The following is an 11924-nucleotide window of genomic DNA, read 5'->3' as shown; positions in this document are numbered from 1 at the left end:
CAAGATTACTGGTTGTTTATCATTACGGTAAGGTTCAACTGTAGTACAAAAAGAGCAGGGCCTGTCCACACACACTCAAATGTTATCAACACACCTGCTAGCTGCAAAAATGTCCATATGTCGACATGTACACAAAACAGACAGTATTCACAGGCATACTTATGCCTTAAAACCAACTAGTGTGAAATATTTCAGTCATTCAATCATGCAAACTGTTAGTGCAAAGGTGAGCTAACACCTGTGCTCAGGTGAGTGTTTATGTTCTTCTAAAATGGATGGTGGAATGTGAAAAGAAGGAGGGAGAGTCCCCAGCCATCCCCACCCCAAGACCCCCGCCGCAGCAGCAGCGGCAGCCGGAATCCCCCCAACGCCACACGGGAGCAGGCAGGGAACAACAGCCCCCCGGGCGACCAAGCCCGCCACCCAGGTCAGGGCCAGCAGGACCGCCGGGAGGCCCCCATAGCCACAGAGCAGGGAGGCACGGAGGGAAAGAGAGCGCCACCCCAGCCCAACCAGGAAAGCAGCCCCCCCCGCCGCGCCGAAAGAGCCCAACGGAGAAGGACGCCCACAGCCCCAGACGAGCACCCCATCACCACCCAGGAGTTCCGGGCATCCTCCCGCCCCAACCTCAGGTACGAGCCAGGGTCCCCCAAGGGAGACCCGCTCCGCACTCCAGGCAGCCACCAACCCGGCCCACGGTAGGTCCAGGGAGGAGCAAGGCTGGGGCCTGCCGCCCCTGCCCAGGAGGGGGGAACCCGGGGAAAAAAGGGCGCCCACAAGGGGTGTTGTAAATATGGCCCGACCAGGCTCGGCAACAGTTGGAAATTTGGCGGGGCCCAGCGCTCAGCGGCAAGGACCAGAACCCACCCCCCAGGGAAACAAACACCCCCGGCTCAGGTGTAATGTGAACCCCCCCCCCCCCCCCCCCGCGCAGAGAGAGCACCACCGGGCGCAGTGATGTCCAAGCACCCCCCTTACCAAGGGCCCTACATGTCTAAGGTGCAAATATCACCGAAAGAGGGGGGGCCCACTCCATACGGCAACCATTGGAGGGGGGCCACTGCCAAGTAACCCCCCCCAAGTCGCATCGCAGGCTAACCCCCCCCCCCCCCCCCCACCCTAATGTGAGGTTATATGAGGAAAGGGGTAAGTTCGGGACAGCTGGTAGACTGTCCCCCGGTGGTCAAACAGCCAGCCCCCAGCCCCCCCCCCAGCAAAGGGGCCAGGCCCACCCAGCCCAGGGGCCCCACCCCCGGAGGCGCCGACACCCCAGGCCCAGCACCACCCACCCCACACAGAGAGAGAGAAGCCAGAAAGCGTCGCCCCCCCCCCGGAGCAAGCCCAGGCCCCCACCCCCAAACGCCGGCCCTAGAAGAGCTCTGGTCAGGCCTCGACGGGACCGAGGCAGCCAACCGGCCGGGGCAACCGCCGATTGCCTCAGCGGAGACCCCGACCCGTCAACCCCCCCGTCCCGTACCAATAGTGGGCCCCCTTCCCCCCCAGAACGCCCCCCCACAGGACAGGGCCGACAAGCCCCCCACCCCACCCCAGACCCCGCAGCCGAAGCGGATGACACCCAGAGCGACCGGGGGCCCCAAGATGGTTGTCCTGTCCCGTCCCAGAGCCAGGGAAGGGCCGATCCCAGACTCAGGTGTAAATGAGCAGCCCATCCAGCGCCGCTTCCCCCCCCCCCCCCCCCCCCCCCGAGCAGGGCCCCCGCCAACCCCCCCCAGCACAGGCAAAGGGACCACCCCCCCAAGCCAAGCCAAACCACCACCCCACCCCCCCACTCCGCACCCCCACACCCGGGCCCAGAGGACCATGCAGCGCCCCAGGAGACCAGAGAGACTGAATTCTTTCAAAGTTACTTGAACTTTGGGCTGACATTTTTTCCAAGCTGATATGATCAAGCAGCAGATTTCTGTGTTGACTTATATTTATGTTCTTCTTGTTTTTCCAATTTATTAAAATAGATTTTTTAGCAATACAAAGAGTTATGAAAATGATAGAGCCTAATCCTCCTTCTATATCAATGGCACTCATGTCACCAAGCACACAAAGTGACGGTGAAGCCGTGATTGAAACCTTAAGCCAGACTGATAGATCGGCACATACCTGCTGCCAGAGAGCCTGGACAGGCGTGCAGAACCATAGTGCATGCATGTAACTGTCGGGTAGATTACTGTCACAGTGCTCGCAAATGTCTGAGTTACTGAGACCCATCTTGAACATACTCTGTCCAGTGTAGTAAATTCTGTGAAGAGTTTTGAAATGGATTAGCTGCAGATTTGGACTTTTTGTCAGTTTAAAGGTATTTAGACAAAGTTCTGACCAGAAGCTTTCATCTGTGCTGATGCTCAAATCCGCATCCCATTTTGTTGTCGGAAGTGAAATATTATTATCTAAATTACATAAAAGTTTGTATATTTTGGAGAGAGTTTTATTCATTGAGAAATTAATTAGAGTGGTAACTACATCTGGCAGCTTTAAATCATTGTCTTTGTATTTAAACCTTTCAGTAATAATTGATTTAAGTTGCTGATATTCCAAGAAGTTATTTATTCCATGTTTGTCTTGAAGTTCCTGGGGGGTTATGAATCTTCTATCAATAATTATGTGCTCTAGTTGTTTTATGCCCCCTGCTTGCCAAGCTGGGAAGTGGATCATTTTTCTGTTTATAAGGATGTCTGGATTATTCCAGATGGGTGTCATTTTGCACGGTTGAATTGATGATTTTGATATTTTGAGAAATTCCCACCAGGCTGTTAAAGTGGCATTTATATTAATACTTTTGAAACAATCCTGTGTTTCAACTGTTTGGCTAATAAATGGTAGATCTGACAGGTTGATCTTTCCACATAACGCCTGTTCCAAGTCTAACCATGAGATGGTTTCTGGATTATTTTTTAACCATTTTAAGATGTATTGTAATCTATTTGCAAGAAAGTAATTGTGGAAGTTAGGTAATTCTAATCCTCCACAGCTTTTTGCAGATTTTAAAGTTTTTAGACTGATTCTTGCAGGTTCATTGTTCCATAAAAAGCTTGATATGGATGAGTCTAATGTTTTGAACCATTTTAGTGGCGGTTGTGTGGGAATCATTGAGAATAGATAATTAACTTTGGGTAAGATTTTCATTTTAACCGTGGCTACCTTGCCCATAAGGGACAGAGGCAGGTTGGTCCAGCGTGTTAGATCGTCCTGTATGCTTTTCAGTACTGGGGTGTGGTTTAGCTGCACCAGTTCTGATAGTTTGGGGGAAAAATTGAAACCTAGATATTTGATATTTCCTGATTTAACTGGTATTGTGAGTCTTTGCTCCACATTACTGTTCAGTGGTAATAAAACAGACTTATTCCAATTAATGTATTAGTCTGATATAGAGGAGAATTCATTAATGATTGTTGCTGTTTCATTTACAGAGTGTAAATTACTTAAAAACAGTAATATGTCATCTGCATAGAGACTAATTTTATGATGGCTGTGTTTGGTTTTAATTCCTTTATTGCTCTCATTCTGTCTTATTGCTGCAGCTAGAGGCTCAATAAATATAGCAAAAAGAGAAGGAGAGAGTGGGCAACCCTGTCTGGTTCCTCTTCTAAGAAAAAACCTGTTGGAAGTCTGTTTATTAGTTCTAACTGATGCATTGGGGTTGTGATATAATATTTTGATCCATTTGATGAATGATTCTCCAAAACCAAACTTATGGAGGGCAGCAATAAGGAACTTCCAGTTTACTCTGTCAAAAGCTTTTTCAGCATCCAGCGATAGTATAGTCATTTCCTGGTTTTTAATGGTGGCAAAGTCTATTATATTAACAAGTCTTCGGAGATTGTCATCCGAGTGTCTGCCTTTGATGAATCCAGTTTGGTCGAAGTCAATTATGTGAGGAGTGATTTTTTCTATTCTCTGTGCTAGGGCTTTGCAGATAATTTTTACATCTGCATTGATTAGAAAAATGGGGCGATAGCTTGAAGGACTATTGGGATCTTCGTCTGGTTTTAGAAGAAGGATAATGTTGGCTGAGTTCATGTTAGGTGGTAGTGATTGACTTTCATTGATAGATGTGACCGTTTTATAAAACGTTGGTGCCAGCTGTTCCCAGAATTCTTTATAAAACTCAGCAGGAAAGCCGTCAGGCCCTGGTGCTTTACCATTAGGCATAAGTAACAGAGCTTCATGAAGTTCAGACAACAAGAGCAGAGAGTCTAAATTTGTGATTTGATTCTCATTTAACCTGGGTAGGTTTACATTATTGAGAAATGAGTCAATACTTTGCTCTGACGGATTGATCTGTGATGTGTACAAGTTTTTATAAAACTTTTCAAATGCGTTATTAATTTTGACCGGGTCGTGAGTGACATTTCCTGTTTGATCCATAATAGAAGTGATTGTTGATTTTTCTCTATTAATTTTAAGCTGATTAGCCAGAAATTTGCCAGATTTATTAGACTTTTCAAAATTTTCAAGTCGTAGCCTTTGTATTTGAAATTGTGTTTGTTTATTAATGATGTCATTTAACTGCAGCTTTAAATTTTTCAGATCTCCCAGAATGTGTTCCTGTGCAGAAGCAGCATAAGCAGTCTCCAGGGTTTTGATTTTATTTTCTAATTCTAATAAATCTGCTTTCTCTTTGCGTTTTTTATGCGTTGAATAAGAAATGATTTTCCCTCTCATGACTGCTTTTGCTGTTTCCCAAAGAAGACACTGTGAAATATCGGGAGTATTGTTTAATTCTAGGAAGGTTGCCCACTCTTTTTTAAAGAATTCAATAAATTCCTGGTCCTTTAACAGAGACGTATTAAACCTCCAGGTTGTACCTGAGGGTGTGGATATTTCCCTAGAAATATTTACAGAGACTGGTGCATGATCACTGATAATAATCGGATGAATGTTGGAACTTTTAATTTCTTTTAAAAGAGATTTACTGATTAATAAATAGTCTAAATGGGAGTGTGAGTGGTGAACTGGAGAAAAAAAGGTGAACCCCTTTAGTGCTTGGATGTCATGAGCGCCAAGCGTCGCAGAGACCCAGGTCATTCATGTACTGCTTTAGAATACTTGCAGACCGCCATGTGCCCTGGTTTGCTGCTGTGCTGAGTCTGTCAAGTTCAGGGTCCAGAATCAGATTGCGGTCTCCTCCTATAATGATTGTGGAGTCAGAGTGAACCGAGAGTGAGGTAAAGAATCTGAGGAAGGAAGAGTCGTCAACATTCGGGCCATAGATACTGGCTATGCAATAGTCCTTGTTCTGAATGGATATATTAATAATTACAAATCTACCTTCTGGGTCAGTAACTGTATCCTTATGAGTAAATGTAACGTTTTTATTAATCAAAACAGCAACTCCTCTTTGCTTGGAGTTATAACTACAAGAATATATGACTGGAATTTGTGAGCAACACAGGAGGTGATGAGATTGTGTACATAAATGGGTCTCCTGCAGTAACGCTATATCTGCTTTAAGATCAATGAGGTGAGATAACACTTTCATCCTCTTTGGCCCAGAGCCAAGTCCACGCACATTCCAGCTAACGATGTTAAGACTGTTCATAACTGCTCTGACCAAGAAAATGTAAGGTTAAATAGAGCGTGTGCCGGTCCGTGTGCGCGTGCCCGCTGATCGATGAAGAAACACTGTGCGTTTGTGTGCGTGAGCATTTCCTGACTGTGTGGGCTGCATGTTGCATGTGTCCTATGTGGGCTTATGTGAGGTGTTTGCGGGATGTCCGCGAGTGTGAGCTGGTTCGCGTGTGCATGCCCGTGTGCGCGCTTGTATGCGCGCGCGTGCCCGTTCCGTGCATAAATAAAAACCAACTTACCGGGGGACGTGTTGCCTTTGGATAATTTACATATGAGGAAGGGGGGAGAGAGAAGGAAACTATAAAGAAGAAAGAGGTAAAGAAAAACAGAAATAAACAAACATGACAAGACAAAGAACAGAAACATGAGAGGGGAGAAAAATTAAACTGCTTCAACGAGATGGAGGTTTGATGATTGATTAGCCGGTTTCATTCATTCAACACGTATAGCCGCTGTTTTCAGCGCAGCACGGATGTCAGATCTTCAGCAAAGCCAGGGGGTGATCTCCGGGTCTCGGAAGAGCCTTCCATCTACAAAGAGTTTATCCACAGAAACCACGGCTCTGGACCCGTTGGCAATGGGTTTTTTCCTCAGAGGAATAAGGATCTTTCGGCGCCGCAGAATCTCTACCGGAAACTGGTCATTCACGCTGAAGTGTGTCCCCTTCAGCTCTCCGCCGCGGCTCTTCACCAGCTCCTTTTGCTTATATTGGTCAAACTTGGCTACAATCGGTCTCGGACGCTGGTTGTCGGACCTTCTTCCTCCGAGCCGGTGCACCCTCTGGAACGCGATCTTCTGCACCTCCTCCTTGGGGAGCTTCAGGTTGGCCTCCAGGAAGGACTTCACCGTGGCCTCCGGGTCTTCTCCTGCCTCCTCTGGAATCCCCGAGATCACCAGGTTGTCCCTCATGCTCCTCGACTGAAGATCCAGATTCTTTGATCGAGCGGTTTTCCTCAGAAAGGCGAGCGGTGTCACTGCTCAAGGTCTTGACAGTTTCTCTGAGGGCCTGATTCTCCGCTGCGAGCTCCCGCACCTGCTGCTGGCTGAACTCCAGAGACTCTCACAGGCCTTGGAACTCTCTATGGAGGATCTCTAGCAGATTCAAGCGGCAATCAAGGCTGTAGAGCTTCTTATCGATGGAATCTAAAGCGTCACTGATTCCATTGCCTGGAGTCAAGGGAGCTCCGGGAGAACTTCCTGATCGGACGCGTTTGGAGGAAGGAGTGGTGGTGTTGGTCTTCCCCATAACGACGGTATTGTAGCAGCCGTTTATATAATTCTCCAGGTCCTCCAGGCTGTCAAAAGGCTTATTCAATTTTACAGATGTTAGTTTTTACAGCTAATTTGATATGGCGGTAAAATGATATAATACCAAAATGTTTGTTCTGCTACTTACGCACCGCCAAGCTGAGTTGCCACACCGGTCTCGTCGAATCTCGCGATACTACAGCATCAGCCCTCCCTCCAATCTCTCAGAGTTTTAGAGCTCTTTGTTAGGGACAATAAAAAAACTCTTAATTTTATCCGTTCGCGTTTTCTGGTCATTCTCCCGACTTAAGAACACGCATGGAAGAAATCTCAAAGCGACAGATTTTTTCCTACAGAATGTACTTTGTACTGATATGTCCAGAAAAACCCAAGGACGAAGGAAAACGATGTTGAGAAGATGCTGGCTGAAGATGGTAAGGATGTGTCATTATCAACAGTGAAACAAGTACTGTACAGACATGGGCTGACAGGCTACTCTGCCATGAAGAAGCCTTTACAGTGATCCCTTGCTATATCGCGGTTTACTTTTCACGGTTTCGCTACTTCACGGATTTGCATCGTGCATTGTGTTCTGCATTCTGATTGGCTAAAAAGTCACTCTGCTTCTTCTCTACCTGTGCGTCCATAACGCTGCAGTTTAATATGTACACGTACGTAAAACAGCTTGCCGAATTTACAACACAACAAATTCTCTTGCAATTTCGAGTTTCTCTAAAACCCATAGAAAAAGAGTGACAACAACTGCCTATGACTATGTTCTTCTCCCGAACAAACACACCTGCACCGCGGGCTTCAAATAAGAAAACACTGCAGAGCTGAGTCAGGATGCAGCGACTTAGTCTGAAGAACAGTGAAATACACCTGAGTCACTATTTGTCCCACTGTACTTTGTATTTTATTCATAATCATTTTACATTTGCTCCCGTTAACTCCCAATTACTCGGGTCGCGGTGGGCGGGGCTAATTTCCGCGATTTGAAGCCTTCTGTTCACATCGATGATTAAAATTACTATTATTAGACAGTACAGCACAGAAGTTATTTGTTAAAAAAAACGTTTCTAAAGTACTTTTATTTGTGAAAACAAATGCTTAAGCCTGTAAAATGGTTTGTTCTTTCTTTTCAATGTATAATAGAGTATTTAATTGTATATTAATTGTAAGAAAAAACAAAGGTTTCTACTTCACCGATTTTGCCTATCACGGGTTCTTTTTGGAACGTAACCCCCGCGAAAAACAAGGGTTTACTGTACTACAAATGAAACATAGAAAAGCCAGATAAAAGTTCACTAATACACAAAAGGATAAAGACTTTAAATTTTGAAGACATGTCGTGTGGTCTGAAACTAAAATTAAACTGTTTGGCCACAATCACCATTGTTATGTTTGGCGGAAAAAGGGGGAAGCCTGCAGTCTCGGAACTCCGTCCTAACTGTAAAACAAGGGGGGTAGAAGCAACTTACATTATTAAATGACAAGACATTTTTGTAAAACTGTATAATAACTACACACTATGAAACATTAAACAGTGGCTGAGCATGAAAAATACCTAATTAATTATTTATAAAGCATCACTCCTACTTTAATAAGCATAAAGTAGCTTTTATCTGTTGTCATAAATGTTTATTCTAGATTAGAAAAGAATTACTAGAATATTTTTATTAATGACATTTTGGGACTTTTTTCATTACCTTTCTAACATTTTTAAATGATTTATAAACCAGTTATTTAGAGGTGGTTCTTCTGGTCATGAGCTCAATTATAAAGTTCAAGTAAATTATTTAAAAAAAAACCATTTAAATTTATATTTATACATCCACATTTTTAGACATGCACTGTTACTTTTTAAATAAATAATCTTTAAAATTGTATTTTTATTTTAAATCAAGATTAATTCGGGTAATTTTAAAACATTTGCTACTTGTTGGTTAACTATTTTCTGAGACCTAATCTAAAGGGAGAACTATTTATGCCTTCTAAAGCTTTTACAAATAAAATGTAAAAGTCTCCATTACCTTCTCAACCAAAAAGAACAAAACAGAGGGATAGAGAACACAGAAATATTGATTATACAATGGAAACATAAAAAGCTAGGCTTGGGAAAAAACAAATGTTATTAATAAACATTTGCCCAGTAAAATAAATCACTGCTCTGTGGACTTTTAAAGGTGTTTGCCCCTTCTCGGCCTGCTGAACTTGGAACCAGCCATCTGCCTGTTTGTGACAGAATACTTCGCCTTACACGGATCCAGCAACAGAAGTACCCAGCTCCTTGAACCCAGCTGTGTTTGCCATCTTGTTATTGGAGCATGGTTGCCAGCTCCAGCGTCTGACCACCACAACCGAAGCCATCATGGCACGCCTGCAGATCAAGATGTCAGATGGCGTCATACCTGCCACAACTCCTCCGGCTGCCCAGTCCTCCTCAACAGGCACCATCTGCACTACATCTCTTCACCATCATCCTCGGTCTACGTTGGTTGGAGAGGCATGATCCTACCATAAGCTGGTCAGAGCAAAGTTTCACATTCTCCTCTGCGCACTGCGAGCATCAGTCTCTAAAGAAGGGAAAGGCTTAGAGATGGAGCGGGACTCATGTCATCACCACGGTGGCCGAGAGATGCAAGACATATTTACATTTAAGATAGAACAACAACAAATCCAGGTACAAAAAAACAAATCATGAGGCACTAAAAACAATCTCTGTAAAAATGAACAAAAACTGAAACACAACAGCAAACCACAGAACAAATAACAGAGTCCTGAAACACAAACGTAAATTCGGGTGCAAATGACCAAATATCGAATCACAAAAAAGCAATCCTGTAACAAATGACCAAATCCAGAAACACAAAAGCAAAAGCAGAGACACGTCTGTTGTTCGGCATCAATTACTAGACGGCTAACGTTGTCGAGTGAAAACCTAGCTTAAAATGCGGGCCAACTCCGTCAAATTTAAGTCTTTAAATATGTATTTTTAATGGGGATTTATATTTTTAATTTAATAGATAACTTAAAAACTCTGGTCAACTCTGGATCTGTTGTGAATTGAGGAATACAATCCCTGTGTTTGTGAAACAGCGGGTAAAAAATGCACAGCACTAATGGCAAATTAAAACTTTTTTTTTTTTTACCCTCGTAAAAATGTCAGTAAATGTCAATTACTTGAGTAATTGAGCCATTTTGTTACAAAGGTTTTGTCCGTTTTTGGGGCATTGTGGGATGCTTTACGATCTCGGTTTTGATTGGTCGTATTCGTTCCGGTTCTTATTCCGGTTGTCTTGTAAGAGGTGTTAAAGATGTTGGCAGATTCTTTTTAGTTCCTGGCGCCGATGTTATGATATTGAGTCACTGGCCTAATATGAGTGATTGTTCAGTTTATTTTGTTTTGTGGTGGGCTTTGGTCTGCACGTTGCGTTGGCGAGGAGTGCAGCCGAGTTTGCTAGCTCAGCTGTCGTTCTCCTGCGGTTGCGGGAGATTTGCCGGTAGTGCATTCGAAACAGCCACGAATCGCGTTCAAGCAGCCACTTTCATTGAAAAGTCTATGCAAACTTATGTCAACCCGACTTCCGGGCTTCCGCGTTCAGATCTGCCTTTCACGCGTCGCTATGCACGTTTTTTGAAACCGGTCGTGGGCTTCACCGGCTGAATGCGCGTTTCTGAAACCGCTACACGGCCGGTGTGAATGCAGCATCAGAACCCTTTTTGGTTCATGCGCATCCATAGAGGAACGCATGTAGTACTACGTTATTGCAGTTTATGCAATTCGTTGTTCATTTAGTGAGGAGAAACAAAGCGTGCATTATATTGGTACATATTCTTTAGTCATCTGATGGGATTTTTGTTGGCCAGCAGATGTCGCTGTTGTGGTTCTCCTGCTGTGAGCTTTGTTTTGAAGTTTTTTGATACATTCTTGAACATATGATATTCTTCCAGCAGCTATGCTCTGTGTTTGCTCTTTGTATAATTGCCGTAACATTGTACCATTTTAACTATGAGAAATTATGTGCTGCAGGAACCATGTTGATTAAGACTAGACTTTGTGATGTCCAAAAATATGTGAGAATAACGGAGCTTGATCTAAAAGAGTTTTTGATTGCAGGTAACAGATTGATATTTCACATTAGCATTTAATTTAAGCTTTGAGTTCTAATTGTAATTAATAGTGTTTTTTTCTCCTTAGACTTACTGTTCACGTTGAGTAACTGAGCGTGTGTTTTGGGTAAAAAAAACGACTAAGTAAATCTTTTTCATACGTTGATTGATGAATGTTTGTTGTCCCGGACTTCTTAGATATGTTGGTATTTGAAGAATATTATTTCATGAATCTGGTTTACACAATCATGTTTTTTTTTTCTAGCAGCATTCGCAAAATTTGGTGTGCCCGCTGTGACCGAAGGTGTAAAGGTTGTTGACAGCTTTGGGACTGAGTTGGATGATGATGTATTTCAGGATGTAGTAAAAAATCCCTCTGTCGGAGTGATAACCATCCAATATGCCACTGATTTGTGTGAATTACATTTTCCATTTTTTTCGTAAAAGAACTTGTTTGATGTCTTCTTTCATTCTGATGTTCTTCTGTCAATGTTCAGATTCTCTTCCTATGGTACAATCTTCTGAACAATCTGAACCATCCTCGCTTGATTCTTTTGATTCAAAAGACACTCTCATCCTTTCGGAGAGTCAATCCAGTAAACTGCTAAGGCTGGACTTAGAGGCCAAGCATGTTAGAATTATTCTGATCAAATAATTATTTTCAAGGATATAAACCCGTAAAATGTATATCGCTTATTGAATTTAATCTATTGTCTCATCCTTGTTAAGTTGATTCATTTTTAATATGCTTAAGTTCTTTTCTCTGTGTCTTTAGTTGGTGGAATCCGTTCTTTCCAAAAAACCTGGTGGGGAACGCATAATAAATGAATATAATTGAAGCAAGTCTCTAACAGATGAAACCAGAAGAAAAATGGTTAATATTCTGGCTGCTGACATGACAGAGAAGAATGGGTAATATATCATTATGGTTTAGTAGACTCAGTGTATCATTAACATGTAATTCTCATCTTTAACAAAGC

Source organism: Oryzias latipes, chromosome 9 (genome assembly GCF_002234675.1).
Source record: "Oryzias latipes chromosome 9, ASM223467v1".
NCBI lineage: Eukaryota > Metazoa > Chordata > Actinopteri > Beloniformes > Adrianichthyidae > Oryzias > Oryzias latipes.
Note: the sequence above shows the minus strand (reverse complement) of the source record.